General features: G+C 39.0%; 1 protein-coding gene across 1 annotated transcript in view; it reads right to left on the reverse strand.

Annotated features, from left to right (window-relative positions):
* Positions 1-13,741: 13,741 nt before the first annotated feature.
* LOC124776901 (speckle-type POZ protein B-like) overlaps positions 13,742-17,728 on the reverse strand; it is an 81,084-nt gene continuing 77,097 nt past the window's right edge. Inside the window, exon 4 of the transcript XR_007015664.1 lies at positions 13,742-14,037. The gene's annotated coding sequence lies outside the window, so the exon portion shown is untranslated. The remainder of the gene's footprint in view (positions 14,038-17,728) is intronic.

Below are 17,728 nucleotides of genomic sequence, written 5' to 3' on the forward strand. Positions count from 1 at the left end.
CGCAAATTGGTATCTCCAGTGCAGTTGCAGGCTGTCATGGATGCAGATGATCTTTACATTGAGCAACATTTGTAACCTGGAAAGTAGACAATGGTATGCAGTTAATAATTATTACCCTCTCATGTGGAAATCAAAATGTGTTTCTTTTAATGACTCATTCATTATTTCTCTTCCACATGTTCTTACAAATGTTTCCACAGTTTCACTGTCCTAAGTTCATTTGTTTTTCATTGGTGCCTTCTCAAGCAGTGAAAGTTTTAAAGACCTGCCAATCTCATTTCTGAAAATACAGAATAGCCAGTTTGCACATAGGAATAAGAGGAAATTGTTAGAAATCATGAAAAACAAGCTGAATAAAGAAAAAAAAAAGAGTTTGTGAAAAACATAGAATAACACAGTTTGTTGTGGGAAATTTAGTCTTAGTTAAGACTCACAAAAAATCTAAATTAATGACTTCTGAAATAAATTTTGTGGTATTTACATGGATTCCTTTTAAGTAAAGAAAAATCCGCACCAAAGTGCATACAGACTGATTCACCCTAAATCTAAAAACTATTTGGATTACATAAAGTTACTGAACTAGAGCTCTGTAAACACACTCTTGAATTAAATCATTTGCCATTTGGCCAATCTGGATCCTCACCTCCCCACCAGATTTTCTGAACTGTGCAGTTTTGAGTTATCCTTACAGCACCTTCTCCACTCCCGAAATTATTCCAGTCCCAGGGAATGACAACCTACTGTACCACATCCTCCACCCAAAAGTTTCCACCCTCTCTGTCCTGTAATCTCCATCCATCACCCTCAATGTCGACCACTCCCTGCCAATGCACGGAACAGTCTTTTCCCCTCACCCCCCCCCCTCCCAATTTTCCGCACCGACCCTTCCCCTCCCCACCATGTAGCATTGTCCTCCTACCACCTTCTAGTCCCTGTGCATGCTCCAACAGACAGCACTCTTCTCTTCCCCCACACATACTTTGCTAACCCTCCCCCTTTGCTGCCCCACTTGCAATTGCTGCTTTTGTTCAATGTAAAAGTTGCAGTCTGGTCAGAGATAGTGGTCGTTTGTGTGTGAGATGTACTTGCTTGTGTGAATGTGTGTGTGTGTGTGTGTGTGTGCGCGTGTGTGTGTTTTCTTTTCTGAAGTAGGCACCGCCTGAAAGCTTAATGTGGACTAGTCCTTTTGTTGTGCTTGTCCGCAACTCAATGTGTTATCTTTACAGTGAGCAGCGATCTGTCCTTTTCATAATTACAAATTAACTTCAGATTGCCGAAGTATTTTGGAAGACTTGCTCACTGTGATCAAATACTTTTTACTATGGGCAGGCGTTCTTCTCAGTAGTTTAGAATCACATACAAAAGTGCAAACCACTAAGTGAGCGTTCAGAACTGTGAGTCTGTTCCTCAGGAGGGAAAGAGGTCTTGATTGGGGAAATTTAGAAAGGGAGAGTAGACGTTCACTCAAATCTAACGGTCCTCACTTCAGATCGGTTTCCCTTACCCATATATAATCTCTGTTTCATCTCCGTAAGTAGAACTAATAGCTCCAAAAGATAGAACAGCCATTCTAATTTCAATGAGTCTGTTGGCGGTACTAATAACTTCATTTCCTGAAGGTAAGTACTGATGAGTCATTCTGTCACATAATGTTATATTTTCCCAAAGTGAATTATCCTTTTTATGTGCCTCATGAATATAAGCTGCAAGGACTCACCTTCCTTCTTCCTTTTATATGAGGTTGTGACTTTTGAAAAGGAAACCCGAAGACAAGAAAAGAAAGCTTCTCAATGTATAATTCTCTTTTAGGTGCCTCCAAGATGACCCCTTCTGCCTCAAAGCAGTAAACATCAGGACTCAACAGAACATCAAGTTTTCATATTCTGAGAAAGAGAACGGAAAATTAAGCATATCTCTAGATTGTATTAAATTTAAGAAGGAACATTACATGGCAAGTGGGTGGGTATTAGCATGGGAAAATATGGCATTCCTAAGAAACAACAAAATCTCATAAAGAATTTGATTGATGGTGTAAAGCACTGGAACTGGCCAATCTAAAGTAAGAACATGCCTAGGATGGAATTTATCAAAACACAAGAAGAAATAAGACAAATATGTCCGGTAGATGAATAAAGTACAAATAGTGAGTCACTGAACAGTTCAGTGAAATGATTATTCTCATCAACATCAACATAAAATTGGAACCAACAACAATATTTCATATATACAAGCTGACAACACATGCAGAACATGGAGACTGAGTATATGAAAGCTCTGGAGGGGTAACTCAGTATGTAAAAGGCTGTAAAAATCTAATAAACATAGGGGACTGGAATGCTATACTAGGAGCAGGAATAAAAGGCACAGTTACAGGAGAATACAGGCTCAGTACTAAGGATCAGAGAAGAGGAACATTCTTAGTTGTACAAGAATATCAGCTAGTCATAGCAAATACATTGTCAAGAATCAGAAGAGGAGGAAATGGCCTAGAACATAACAGCCGGCCGTGGTGGTCTAGCGGTTCTAGGTGTTCAGTCCGGAACCGCGTGACTGCTACGGTCGCAGGTTCGAATCCTGCCTCAGGCATGGATGTGTGTGATGTCCTTGGGTTAGTTAGGTTTAAGTAGTTCTAAGTTCTAGGGGACTGATGACCACAGATGTTAAGTCCCATAGTGTTCAGAGCCATTTGAACCATATTTTTAGAACATAACACTAAACCAGCAGGATTACAGGTGGTGAGAGAGATTCTGAAATCAAATATTGTACTGCAAAGCATAGCCAGGTGCACATTTAGACCAAGATCAAAATTACATAATGAAGAAGGATTGGCTGACGTTTAAGAGAATCATTAGGAAGAATCAATGAGTAAAAAAAGTATGATACTAAAGGGCTGAAAAATGATGATGTGCATTTGAAGTTCTTCAAAGCAGTAAATACTATGATATCTAATACCACAGTAAGCAGTTCGGGTGAAGAGGAATAGATATCCCCTAAAGTCCATTTGGAGTAGTTGGAAAACAAATATGAAGGTAACTGAAGAAACCTTGAACAACAGAAAAAAAAAATTCAATTTATTGATGAAAGAAGAAAATACAGAAGTGTTAATGAAAAGAAAGGAAAACAGAAATTAAGCCATGCACGAATCAAATTTCTAAGAATACAAATCTGGAGCACAGCAGTATATGGAAAAGACTTACGCACAGTACAAAAACCCAAAAAGAAGAGAATCAAAGTATTTCAGATGTGTCATACAAGATTGTGAAATTTAGGTCAACTGATAAGGTAACAGAACATATTATGTGCAGAATCAGTGAGTAATAGGTGGAAAACAGTGAATGGAAGAAGGGACACAATGATAGGACACATGTTAAGACATCAGAGAATCTACATCTATACTCTGCAAACATCTGTAAAGTGCATGGCAGAGGATATGTCCCATTGTACCAGTTATTATGGTTTCTTCCCATTCCATACACATATGGAGCTCTGGAAGAATGACTGTTTGAATGCCTTTTTGTGCACTGTAATTATTCTAATCTTATTCTCACAATTTTTATGCGAGTGATACGTAGGGGCATTGCAGTATATTCCTAGGCTCATCATTTAAAGCTGGTTCTTGAAGCTTCATTAATAGACTTTCTCAGGATAGTTTACATCTACGTTCAAAAGTCTGCCAGTTCAGTATCTCTGACACTTTCCTAAAGACACAAACCTGTGACCATTTGTGCTGCCCTTCTTTGTATATGTACAATATCCCCTGTAAGTCCTATTTGGTACAGGTCCCAAACACTTGAGCAATATTCTAGACCCAGCCACACAAGTGATTTGTAAGCAACCTCCTTCATAGACTGAGTGCACTTCCCCAGTATTCTACCAATAAAATAATGACAAGTCTCCTTTTTGATCTCAATGCCTCAATTGTGAGAAAGAAATAAAGATTTATGTACTTCAATGCGTAATTTACAGCCAATACATTGCTGTGACCTGAATTCACCATGTACAGAAGTCGACTGACATTACATACTCCCTCACAATACCTTGAAATGTCATTCTTCATGGCAGCAGAGGGAGCTTTAGAGGGTAAAAAATAAAGGAGAAATCTGTTACTAGAAAATATCCAACAAATAATCAAGGCTTTTGATTAAGTGCTACTCTATTATGAAGAGGTTAACGCAGAAGACAAGATCTTGGTATGCCACAACAAATCAGACACAAGAGGGAGGGGGGAGGGGGGGGGGATCAGATTGTTGGGGTGAAAATGAGATACCATTGTTGTTGTTGTGGTCTTCAGTCCAGAGACTGGTTTGATGCAGCTCTCCATGCTACACTATCCGGTGCAAGCTTCTTCATCTCCCAGTACCTACTGCAACCTACACCCTTCTGAATCAGCTTAGTGTATTCTCTCCCTCTACGATTTTTACCCTCCATACTGCCCTCTAATACTAAATTGGTGATCCCTTGATGCCTCAGAACATGTCCTTCCAACCAATACCTTCTTCTAGTCAAGTAGTGCCACAAATTTCTCTTCTCCCCAATTCTATTCAATACCTCGTCATTAGTTATGTGATCTAGTCTTCAGCATTCTTTTGTAGTACCACATCATAAAAGCTTCTATTCTCTTCTTGTCCAAACTACTTATCGCCCATGTTTCACTTTCATACATGGCTACACTCCATACAAATACTTTCAGAAATGACTTCCTGACACTTAAATCTATACTCAATGTTAACAAATTTCTCTTCTTCAGAAACACGTTCCTTCCCATTGCCATTCTACATTTTATATCCTCTCTACTTCGACCATGATCAGTTATTTTGTTCCCCAAATAGCAAACCTCATCTACTTTAAGTGTCTCATTTCCTAATCTAATTCCCTCAGCATCACTCGACTTAATTCCAACTACATTCCATTATACTCGTTTTGCTTTTGTTGTTGTTCATCTTATATCCTCCTTTCAAGACACTGTCCATTCTGTTCAACTGTTCTTCCAAGTCCTTTGCTGTCTCTGACAGAATTACAATGTCATCGGTGAACCTCAAAGTTTTTATTTCTTCTCCATGGGTTTTAATTCCTACTTCGAATTTTTCTTTTGTTTCCTTTACTGCTTGCCCAATATACAGATTGAATAACATTGGGGATAAGCTACAACCCTGTATCACTCCCTTCCCTTTCATGCCCCTCGACTCTTATAACTGCCATCAGCTTTCTGTACAATTTGTAAATAGCCTTTCGCTCCCTGTATTTTACTCCTGCCACCTTCAGAATTTTAAAGAGAGTGTTCCAGTCAACAAGTTCAAAAGCTTCCTCTAAGTCTGCAAATGATAGAAACGTAGGTTCGCCTTTCCTTAATCTATCTTCTAAGAGTCATAGGGTCAGTATTACCTCACATGTTCCAACATTTCTACGGAATCCAAAGATCTTCTGTGAGGTCGGCTTCTACCAGTTTTTCCATTCGTCTGTAAAGAATTTGCGTTAGTATTTTGCAGCCGTGATTTATTAAACTGATAGTTTTGTAATTTTCACATCTGTCAACACCTGCTTTCTTTGTATTTGAATTATTATACTCTTCTTGAAGTGTATCATATCTCCCATTTCATCCTCATCTGCATCCTCTTCCATTTCCATAATATTGTCCTCAAGTACATCGCCCTTATATTGCCCCTCTATATACTCCTTCCACCTTTCTGCTTTCCCTTCTTTGCTTAAAACTGGGTTTCCATCTGAGCTCTTGATATTCATACAAGTGGTTCTCTTTTCTCCAAAGGTCTCTTTAATTTTCCTGTAGGCAGTATCTATCTTACCCCTAGCGAGATCATCCTAATTGGAACACTACTTGCCACGCCTGATGTTAGATGCCCATGTCTTCTAGGAGTTCCACCAGTTCTCATCCAGCCAGGCAGCAGCCATGTGGACAACTGCCGCCACCTCCCATCTCTCACACAATGTGAAAGCAACAAACTGAAGGACACCAACACTTTGGAGATGTAACACAAGGTAATCAAAATGTGATAAAGTACCTCAGTATTTTGTTCACCTCAAAATAACTAACATCCTGAAACACAACTCAGAGATTAACATTAATACAAGGGGCAGTCAAATGAAAGCAAGACAGATGAAAATGTAAGTAAACTGTTTATTATTTCAAGAGTATCCCCACAACTATCAATACAATTATCCCACTGTGAGACAGGGTGGTCATGCCTTCATGGAAAAATGTTTGCAGTTACCTTTGGAACCATGACAGTACCCACGCATTTACATCTTCATCTGAGCAAATCAGCACCTGCAGATGTCTTTCTTCAAGGCTCCAAAAATACGGAAATCACGTGAGGAGAAATCAGGACTGTATGGAAGGTGTCTAATGGCTTCCCAGCAAAACTTCTGCACCACATCTGAAACTATGCTGACAACATGTGGATGGACACTGCACAAGTTTTGCTCAAAAGTCATTACACATCCTGCATATAGACCCAGCCTCTCCCCAAGCTATTTCCATGTTTTTAGAGTCCTGAACTAAGTCATTCATGGCTGTCAATTTTCTGGGTACAATTGTAACTCCTTATGCAACCAAAAACATTTTTCCATGAAAGCATTGACTGTTTTGTCTCACAGTGCAATAAATGCATTCAGTTGGTGCGTAAATTCATAGCATTTTTGTTTTGTACATTGGTATTCCAATGGCTATGGGTTTATTTATTGATTGTCATTTTTTAAATTTGTAGTTCACTGTTGCCATTTGAGTATACATTTTGTTATTTGGAAATGGTGAATGGAGCTGTGGATGCTTGAAAATTGAATGCCAAGTGGAGAAACTGGAACATTTCTGACATATTCTTCTGTTTGAGTTCAATAGAGGGGCGATAGCAGCGGAGGTAGCCAGAAACATTTGCACCATGTATGGCAATAATACTGTTGAACAGAGCATGGCAATAAATTGGTTCTCTGATTTAAATGAAGCTCCTTTTTACATTAGCAATTCTCCATGTTCACGAAGACATTCGGTGTTTGATGCAAGATTGTCTAAACACATTAAATCAGAAAGATCCACGTCAATGTAATTGCGAACTGACAAATGTGATGAACTGTGATCATTCCTCCATTGTGTGACATTTGCATGCAATGGGGAGGGTTCAAAAGTGAGGTGTATGGGTACCACACACTCTAAGCCAAAGTTACAAAAATCAGCAGGTGGTCATAGGTGCAACTTTGCTTGCTGATTATCAATTGGCTCATGAACAACACTGATGATTCCTATCCTGTATTATTACTGGTGACAGTACATAGTGTATTTATGGTGCCATAAGGAAGCAAGAGCAATGGTTGAGGCCAAACAAAGGAGCAACTCCACATACAAAGATCTGAGCAATGCCACAAAAGATAATGTTATCCACCTGTTGGAACAGCGATGGTGTGGTGTACTACAAATTGCTTCCCCGAGGTGTAACCATCACTGCTGACATTTGCTGTCAACAACTGAGATGTCTTGCAGATGCAAACCAAGAACACCGACCAGCAAAACTGCTGAATTGATGCTACTCCACGATAATGCTTGCCAGCTTTCTGCTAGTGACAAAAAACTCTATACAAGAGTTGGGTTGGAAAGTCATTCCTCACCCACTTGATTCATCTGATCTTGCACCCCCAGATTTTGACCCTTGCCACTCTTTTCGAATAACCTTCAAGGAACTTCCTCTCTGGATAAAAATGTGCTCCAAGCATGGCTCAACAAGTTCTTCACACGATTTCTGTCATCATGAAATTGAAAAATTATCCCAGCTTGGCAAACTGTTTTACATAGTGAAGAAGAATACATTATTGATGACTAAAGTCTCTGTTATGCATATCTTTTTGTGCTTATTAAACTTACCAAAAAACGCTACAAATTTATGTACCAACCCAATATTAACAGTTCTGGCAATTTCTTTTGAAATAATAAACAGTTTACTTAGATTTTTTCCCATCTCTCTTGTTTTGATTTGATTCGTCCTTATACAATGAGCACATTACTGATTCTAGAAGTTACTTTTTAGTGGAAAGATGTTACTTTCTTGCTTCATACAGTTCAAAAAGAAGTTTAAGTCCTTTTGTAAAGACTAAATCGCTATCATTATACACTGATCAGCCAGAACATTATGACCACCTTCCTAATAGGCAGTGTGTCCACCTTTGGCACAGATAACAGCATCAACACATCATAACATGGAAGCATGGAGCCTTGATGGGTCACTGGAGGGAGATGGTACCACATCTGCACACACAAGTCACCTAATTCCCATAAACTCTGGGGAGGGGGAAGATGAGCTCTGATGCCATGTTTAATCACATCCTAGGTGTGTTCAGTCAGGTTCAGATCTGGCACGCTGGGGGAGAGGGGGGGGGGGCAGCACATGAATTGGAACTCACCACTGTGTTCCTCAAACCACTCCATCATACTCCTGGCCTTGTGGCATGGTGTGTTATCTTGTTGAAAAATGCCACTGCTATTGGGAAACTTGATTGTCATGAAGGGGTATGTGGAATCTGCAACCAGTGCACAATACTCCTTGCCTTGCACAAGCTCCACTGGACCCATGGTTGCCCATGTGAACATTCCAAAAGCATAATGAAGCTGCCACCAGCTTGTCTCTGTCTTGCAGTACATGAGTCAAGGAGCTGTTCCCCTGGAAGATGACGGACAGATCATGTCATTCCTCAACAGGTGACACTGCTATCACCTGGACACTCTTATACTGATAGTAGGTCAGTGGTCATAACGTTCTGGCTGATCAGTGCAGTTATGGCCCAAAATGGATACTTTATGTGGCACAAAGCTAGTATGACGTACTTTCACAATGACTCCTTTGAAAATGATACACACTGTTTTCTTCCCAACCCAAGTTTGTGCTTCCTTTATACTGAGTACCTTGTTGAACGAGAAACTGAACTTTAATCTTCCTGTTTTATATTTTAATTTTACTGATTGCAAATCCTGCAATTGAAGACATTACTTTAATTAGTCAGTCTGGCTGTAATATGCCAAATTCATATGCACTAGTGTAAGCAACAAATGTAACTAATGCCCGTTAGCTCCCACACTAGATAACATAGTAAAATCTGCCATGTAAAACACATGCTTAATGTGCACTTGATAAAAGGACATTACACAAAACAGCTTGCCTCTGTGGAGCTAAAATACTGGTCACAGAACCTATTTTTTGTCATAAAATTCCTCTCGTGTCAACTTCCTCATCTCAGAGAAGCACTTGCATTCTACATTCTCAATTATTCATAAATGTATTCCAATCTCTGTCTTCCCCTTCAGTTTTTGCCATCTACAGTTCCATCTAATACCATGGAGGTTATCCTCTCATGCTGTAACACTTAGTTCCTTCTTCTTGTCAGTGTTTTTCACTTATACCTTTCTTCGCTGATTCTGCAAGGAACATCCTTATTCCTTATCAGTCCAACAAATTTTAGTACCAAATTTCAAACACTTCAGTTCTCTTCTTTTCATTGTACCCACAGTCCATGATTCACTACCATATAATTCTGTGATCCAGATGTACATTCTCAGAAGTTTCTTCCTCCAATCGACCCCTATGTTCTGTATTAATACACTTTTTGGCCATGAATGCCATTGTAGGCTCCCTTATATAATTTTCCTTGTTTTGACTTCCAAGAATTATTTTGCTCTTACAGTAGCAGAATTCCTTATCTTTGCCTACTTCATGGTCATCAATTTTGGTTATTAAACTATTGTTAATCTCATTTCTGTTACTCCACATTACTTGCCTCTTTCTTCCATTTATTCTCAATCCATATTTGGTACTCACTAGAACGTCCATTCCATTCAACAGATCCTATAATAGGTCTTCCCCATCACTGAAGACAGCAATGTCATGAGCAAATCCTATCAACAATATCCTTTCATCTCAAATTTTTATCCTACTCTTGGACTTTCTTTTTATTTCCTTCATTGCTTCTTTGACATATGGATTGAACAGTAGGGGTGAAAGACTGCATTTCTGTCTTACATCCTTTTCAATGCGGGCACTACATTTGTCTTCCTTCTAATTATTCTGTCTTGGTCCCTGCACACATTGTATTTTACCTGTTTTCCCGTAGCTCACTCATGTTTTTCTCAAAATTTCCAACATTTTGCATCATTTAACATTGGCAAATGCTTTCTCTAGACAAACAAATCCTATGAACATGTCACAAAATTGTTTTGAAAAAATTGCTAGGACATCCTCTACCAAATACAGAATTTCACAATGGCTGAACGCTGTAATTGTGTGAATCTTTTTGTTGTACCTATCATGACTCAGCATCTCCGCTAAATGGTGAGTAGCAAATTTCCTTCTCTAATATTATTACATTCCATCCTGGAGTTTCCATTGTTTGAATTTTACAATATTATGAGCAGGAAAGTCACTACTCACCATATAGCGGAGATAATGAGTCCCAGATAGACACAACAAAGAGATTATCACAATTAAATCTTTCAGCCATTAAGACCTTCGTCAACACACACACACACACACACACACACACACACACACCTCATGGAAATGCAACTCACAAACAACCACACATGACTGCAGTCTTAGGCAACTGAATCCGCACTGCCTTGACGAAGGCCTTATTAGCAGAAAGCTTTACTTGTGAGAGTCTTTCTGTTGTACCTAACTGCGACTCAGCACCTCCACTATATGGTGAGTAGCAACTTTCCTTCTCATAGTATTGTTACATTCCATCCTGGAATTTCCATTGTCTGAAATACAGAATTCAAACTATTAACATGCTTCAACCCTTCCCACCTGTCACCTGCCAGTCTTTTCTTGACAAGACATCACTGCTGATTAGCAAATTCTTTTGAAGAGTTTTTATTATTATTATTTTTCTTATTATTTCAATTTGTTATGTAATTATTCTACATATAAAGACCAATGGACTCAGAAATGTCGCAGCTGTCCATGAATAAATTTGTTGTTCATTCCTTCCTATAAGGGTCTCCCTTTTTTCTTCGTTATCTTTATGCACCCACCCCCAATTTAATAAGTGCCCTATATCAGTTTAACTGATATTTACTAAATACCTGTTATAAATTTTATACTGAAGGAAAAAGTATACTGGGTTTTTCTTTCAATTGACCCTGTGGCGAGAGTGTGGTAGCATACAATATTGCCAATTTAGTTTTCTTCCAATAATTAAATTACTGCAACATCAATGATGCTATATATGCTTTGATGGTTTAGTCAGGAGCCAAATTTCACTTGTCACACTATCACACCCTGGCTGTGATTGATCTGTGAAGTGGACAACTATGCAGATGGCATTGCATACCAAAGAAATGGTAGTATAAGTCAATGTTGCAAGAGGACACACAAATGTATTAGACCTTTGGGTGTCAAATGGAGCAAGAATGTTTATTATAAGGGCAGCATTTAGCTACATGCTCTTTCTATTCTTGCTCACATTTTATAACAATTCAGCAAGAAAAGAATTACTTGCAATTATCAAACTTGATGCCATCTGCAACCACCACTCTGCATTTTTGAACAACCGCAGAAGTAACTACAGCCCAGAGCACTTTAGAATCACATACAAAAAGCTTGTTCCATTTTGCAGATGTTTTAGTTCCATGCGATACGTACCCAATAAGCCTGTCAAGTACGGCTTGAAGCTGTATGCACTGTCTGATAGTAAGACATTTTACACTTATAGTTCTGAAGTGCACTCTGCAAGAGAGAAACCTGGAAAATATCTTGCATCGAACTAGGAAATTGTGAAGGTATTATCTGAACCCATCAAGGGCACTAACAGATATATAAGTACAGGTATCTGTTATAGTAGTTATTCCTTTAACAAGGCATCTTCTGGGAAACAGGCTAATCTTCATTAGGACACTGGACATAAAAAGACACATGCACAAACAAGAACGAAATATTTGCCGAACAGGTCACAAGAAACTGGAAACTGTCTTTTTGGATTTCATTATGACTACTGTCTTGTTTCATTCCAAACAAAAGGAAACAATGTTGTGTGTTTCTTACCATCAATGCATGAAACTGATGGAATAAACATGACTACATGTAAGTCTGTTAAAAATTTGGACTACAGTGCAATCAAAGGTGAAGTAGACACTGTTAATTACATGTGTACATCCTACTCTGCACAAAGGACAATAAGAAGATGGCTACTGGCCTTGTTTTTCCATTATCTGGGTATTGCTGGTATAAGTTCCCAAGCATTATTCTTTGCAAACAATCCAGAAAAAAACTCAGATGAAGAACATACCTTACAAGCATGGCCTCAGCTCCAATAGAGCGCCTTTTGAAAGAAAAGGCTCAACACACTATTCTACCAAGGGTTATATCAAAGGATTTCTGTCACCTTACAGAGCCGCTCCCAAAAGTAATTAAGAGGTTGTTGAAAGGTGCGAGTGGTGCCATCTTTGTGGCGGTAAATAATAATAATAATAATAATGTAAGTACTACGACCTGCAATGGTTTCAAGAGATTAGTTTGCAAACAACATTGTTACACGTAATGATTTTAAAAAAAGGGGGGGGGGGGGCTAATCTTGTTCTTGATAATGACTATATTGTATTTCTGTTTCAATTGATTATGTATTTTTATAAAACTTGCTTTAATAAAGGCCGATGAGAGCACTATAATCTATGGTTAAAATTTATTTATTATTTGTCATTAGAGTAACATTGAGAAAACTTCCTGGAAATTTCACTGTCAGATCTATGGAAATAATTTTAATTTGTCACTGTACATTTTCATTTATTTTACCATGTGTATTTGTGTTCAGATCCTGTTAAATGCTGACACTACAAACAATCTTTCTTATTGCTTATAACCCCGTCTACTAATTTTACCAGAAAATTACAAAATTTTCTTGGTTCAAATGGCTCTGAGCACTATGCGACTTAACTTCTGAGGTCATGAGTCGCCTAGAACTTAGAACTACTTAAACCTAACTAACCTAAGGACATCATACACATCCATGCCCGAGGCAGGATTCGAACCTGCGACCGTAGCAGTCACCCGGTTCCAGACTGTAGCGGCTAGAACCGCATGGCCACTCCGGCCGGCCAAAATTTTCTTGTTAAATGGTATTTAAAGTTAGCAGAACTGAGTGTTGCATGTGCCCACACTCTTAACTGTCTTCAGCAATGTTCAACAACCATTACTTACCTGTAAACTTACACTTTTCAAATCCTTGTGCATTCATACGACACATCTCAAGGATGAGCCAACTGGGATGGACTGGCAACTAGTGGCTACAGTAGCCACGCAGAAATGCTCTGTACATAGGTAGCAGCTGAATTGCGGTTGCAAGTTACAACTGTTTAATTGACAGGTGACAATGCTCAAGGGATATAGTATTCACACTTGACACAAAACATATTTTTTTAGGACATTAACACATGGAAAAATTTCTATTTCAAATTTTCTCTTTGCTTATTTGCTGTGGTCAACTTTTATCACTGATTTCAACATAAAGATACTAGAAAGAACCATGGTAAACTTTGGAATTAAATCAGTAATGAGTGCTTGAAAATTTATGCATTTATTACATTACAATGTGTTTACACAAAAACTATTTTAATGAAGTTTCTCAGTCATCATAAAATATTTTGGCACAAATTGCCTGAAAAGAAAAATTCCAATATTTATTGCAGCTGTCCAACTTTTAGTAAAAATCAACAGCATCTATTAAAACTTTTTTTTATGTCACCTGAACTGTGACCAAATATTTGCCATTATATTGGAGTAACCCATGGACTCTAAAAAGTTACACATGCAACGCAAGTAATGTAAGTGGAAGAGATTATCACAGCAGTTCTACATACTGTCAAGAGTCTTGTTCATCCAGCATTGGGACCAATAATCATTTAGGAACATTCACAGAGACCATAACAAAACATGTCACATGTCTGCTTCTGATGTCATCTTTTCAAAGTCCCATTTTCTCCCTCAAGCATAGATCATCTCTTCATCCATCCAAATCCCACTGGCCAGCAATGTCTGCAGTTCATACACACTAAACAAAAATATCACCCAATAATATAGCAACATTTAGGAACATGTTACCATCAAACAAAATATTTATAAAATTACTAAACTGGTAATGACAAATGTAAAGCTATGCTCACTTTGAATGTCTTTTACTGCTGTATTATTATATCTTTGTTCTTCCACATTGAAATACGTGTACCATACACGAAAGTACTGGTACCTTCACCAACCGTAAATCAAGAATGCTTATTCATGCTCTGTCTATACATCAGTCACATTAAATAAATCACAATCAGTTTTTGAACTGGCTTCCTGGATGAAATTTTACATAACCTACTATCAATGCCCCTTCCATTTGTAAGACATATGAGCAATGGACATGTGGCACACCAATGAGACCTAACCTCTTCTTAGCTGTGACCAAGCTCTGTGCACTGAATTTTGAAAAGCAGTCAATAAGATGGGCTTTGCCAAGCCATATTATTGTCATACATAAAATTTTGATATATCTGCACAGCTATTGGGAGCCATGTCGCCATCATCACTTCTCAAAGCTGTTGATGTGGGTGTGGGAGAGGAAACTCACACTGGAAACAACCAACATGGCTGCACACACATTCAAGTACACTATGTGATCAACAGTATTCGGATACCCCCAAAAACATATGTTTTTCATATTAGGTGCACTGTGCTGCCATCTATGGCCAGGTACTCCATATCAGTGACCTCAGAAGTCATTATACATTGTGAGAGAGCAGAATGGGGCGCTTCGCGGAACTCACCGACTTCGAACGTGGTCAGGTGATTGGGAGCCACTTGTGTCATATACCTGTAAGCAAAATTTCCACACTCCTAAACATCTCTAGCTCCATTGTTTCTAACGTGATAGTGAAGTGGAAAAGTGAAGAGACACATACAGCACAAAAGCGTAAAGGCCGACCTTGTCTGTTGACTGACAGAGACCACCGACAGTTGTAGAGGGTCATAATATGTAATAGGCAGACATCTATGCAGACCGGCACACAGGAATTCCAAACTGCATCAGGATCCACTACAAGTACTATGACAGTTAGGCGGGAGGTGAGAAAACTTGAATTTCATGGTCGAGCGGCTGCTCACAAGCCACACATCACACTGGTAAATGCTAAACAATGCCTCACTTGGTTACAGAGCGTAAACATTGGAAGACTGAACAGTGGAAAAATGTTGTGTGGAGTGATGAATCATGGTACACAATGCGGTGATCCGATGGCAGGGTGTGGGCATGGCAAATGGCCAGTGAACGTCATCTGCCAGCGTGTGTAGTGCAAACAGTAAAATTCAGAGGTGGTGGTGTTACGGTGTGGTCGTGTTATTCATGGAGGGGGCTTGCACCCCTTGTTGTTTTGTGTGGCACTATCACAGCACAAGCCTACATTGATGTTTTAAGCACCTTCTTGCTTCCCATTGTTGAAGAGCAATTCGGGGATGGTGACTGCATTTTTCAACACGATCGAGCAACTGTTCATAATGCACGGCCTGTGGTGGAGTGGCTACATGACAATAACACCCCTGTAATGGACTGGTCTGAACAGAGTCCTAACCGGAATCCTATAGAACTTCTTTGAGATGGTTTGGAGTGCCAACTTCATGCCAGGCCTCACCAACCGACATTGATACCTCTCCTCAGCGCAGTACTCCATCAAGAACGGGGTGCCATTCCCCAAGAAATCTTCCAGCACCTGATTGAACGTATCCCTGTGAGAGTGGAAGCTGTCATCAAGGTTAAGACTCAGCCAACACAATAATGAATTCCAGAATTACCCACGTAGGACGCCATGAACTTTTAAGTCATTTTCAGCTAGATGTCCTGGTACTTCTGATCACATAGTGTATAATACCTTCCAATACTTGTGTATTATCCTACGTAAATTGAAATTTTATGGGATTGATGGCATTGTCAACCAGTGGTACAAACAGAAACAGAAGAAATGATAAACACAGAATTGTTATAAGGGCAGCATTTAACTACTTGCACTTCCTCCTCTTGCTCCGGCCACTGATGTTTGATGATAAATCAATGAGGAAAGAATGACTTGCAATTATCAAACTTGCTACCAACTGTAACCTCCACTATATATTTTTGAACAACTGAAGAAATAACTGCAGCCCAGGCCAATTTACAACCACAAACATAAAGCTTGTTCCATTTTGCAGATGTTGTGGTTTTGAGCAGTACATTCCCAACAAGTGTACCAAGTATGGTTTGAAGTTGTGTGCATTGTGCAATAGCAAGACATTTTACACTTGTAATTTTGAAGTATACTGTAGGAGAGAGAATCCTGTAATATATCTTGCATCTAACCAGCCAACAGATATTAGGAAGGTATCAGCTGAACCAATCAAGGGCACTCACAGTAATATAACTATTATAGTAGTTATCCTTTAGCAGTGTATCTTCTAGAAAATGGGCTAACCTTCATAGGGACACCGAAAAAGAACATAAAAGAAATTTTTGCTAAATGGATCGCAGGAAAACGGAAACTGTTTTTCAGATTGCAAGATGACTTCTGTCTTCCCTCATGCGAGATGAAAAGAAACAAGGCTGTGCTTTTCCTGCCATCAGTGCAGGAAACTGATGGCACAGATACAACTAAAAACAAGTCTGTTGTAAATATGGACTACAATGCACAACCATAGGTGGAATAAATAGATACCAGTGAAAACAGGCATAGTAATAGCACTTAATTTGTGGTTATAATTTATTTATAATTTGTTACTCAAGTTGTGCTGAGGAAACTTTCTGGAAACTTATCTGTCAGATATTCTGTAACAGTTTAATCAGCTCATGTGCATTTTCATTTATTTCATCTTGTATATTTGTATGCAGATTCTATAAAATAATTAAGAATAATCTTCCTTATAGTGCCATCTAATAATTCTACCATATTTCTGTTAAATGATATTTAAAGTTAGGCACCACTGAATGCTGGACAAACCCACTGATGTAACATCTTCAATGCATTTTTGCAGGGTTAAATGTTCAATGACCATTACTCACCTGTAAAATAAGACTGACATTATATGGATGTGTGGTGCCTGTCCTTTTGGACATGGTCAAAAGAACACGCAGCACGCATTCATATAATTTGACAGATCCAGCTGGGCAGTGGATGCACCATCTTCAGTGCGGGTGCACAAATACATCTGACCTCCTGTGGGAATCTCAGATCGAACATGGAGGAAATAGGCAGGGATTGTGGATAGGAGGTGCTCGATGGGAGTGTGGATCAGGAGTGACATGTGCTGAGACAGTCTATGCAGTTGCGATAACACTGTGTCATGGATGGTGCAGTGGTTACCATACCTGAGTAGTAAGTATGAGATCCCACGTTCTAATCCCGACCCAGTACACATTTTCACTCATCCCCACTGATTCTGCATAATGTCCCAATGCAGCTGACAGCAGTGATCCTCTCCATTTCCTTTCCTTTTTTCTCCTCTCCACCTTCAATTTACATATAAGATTGACAAACAAGGTGCATCTGAAAAGTTCAGTGAATGGTCTCAGAAAATGAAGCAAACAAGAGTTACAAACAAAATACATTTACTGGCGCTTAAAACTACTCACTGCCAGAGACAACACACCTCTAACATTGACTGTGAAGCTTTTGAAACTTTTAGCCAATGCTTCTAGTGCAATCACTCAACCCACTGTCATCACGTGCTGTTGGACA

Source organism: Schistocerca piceifrons, chromosome 2 (genome assembly GCF_021461385.2).
Source record: "Schistocerca piceifrons isolate TAMUIC-IGC-003096 chromosome 2, iqSchPice1.1, whole genome shotgun sequence".
NCBI classification, from domain to species: domain Eukaryota; kingdom Metazoa; phylum Arthropoda; class Insecta; order Orthoptera; family Acrididae; genus Schistocerca; species Schistocerca piceifrons.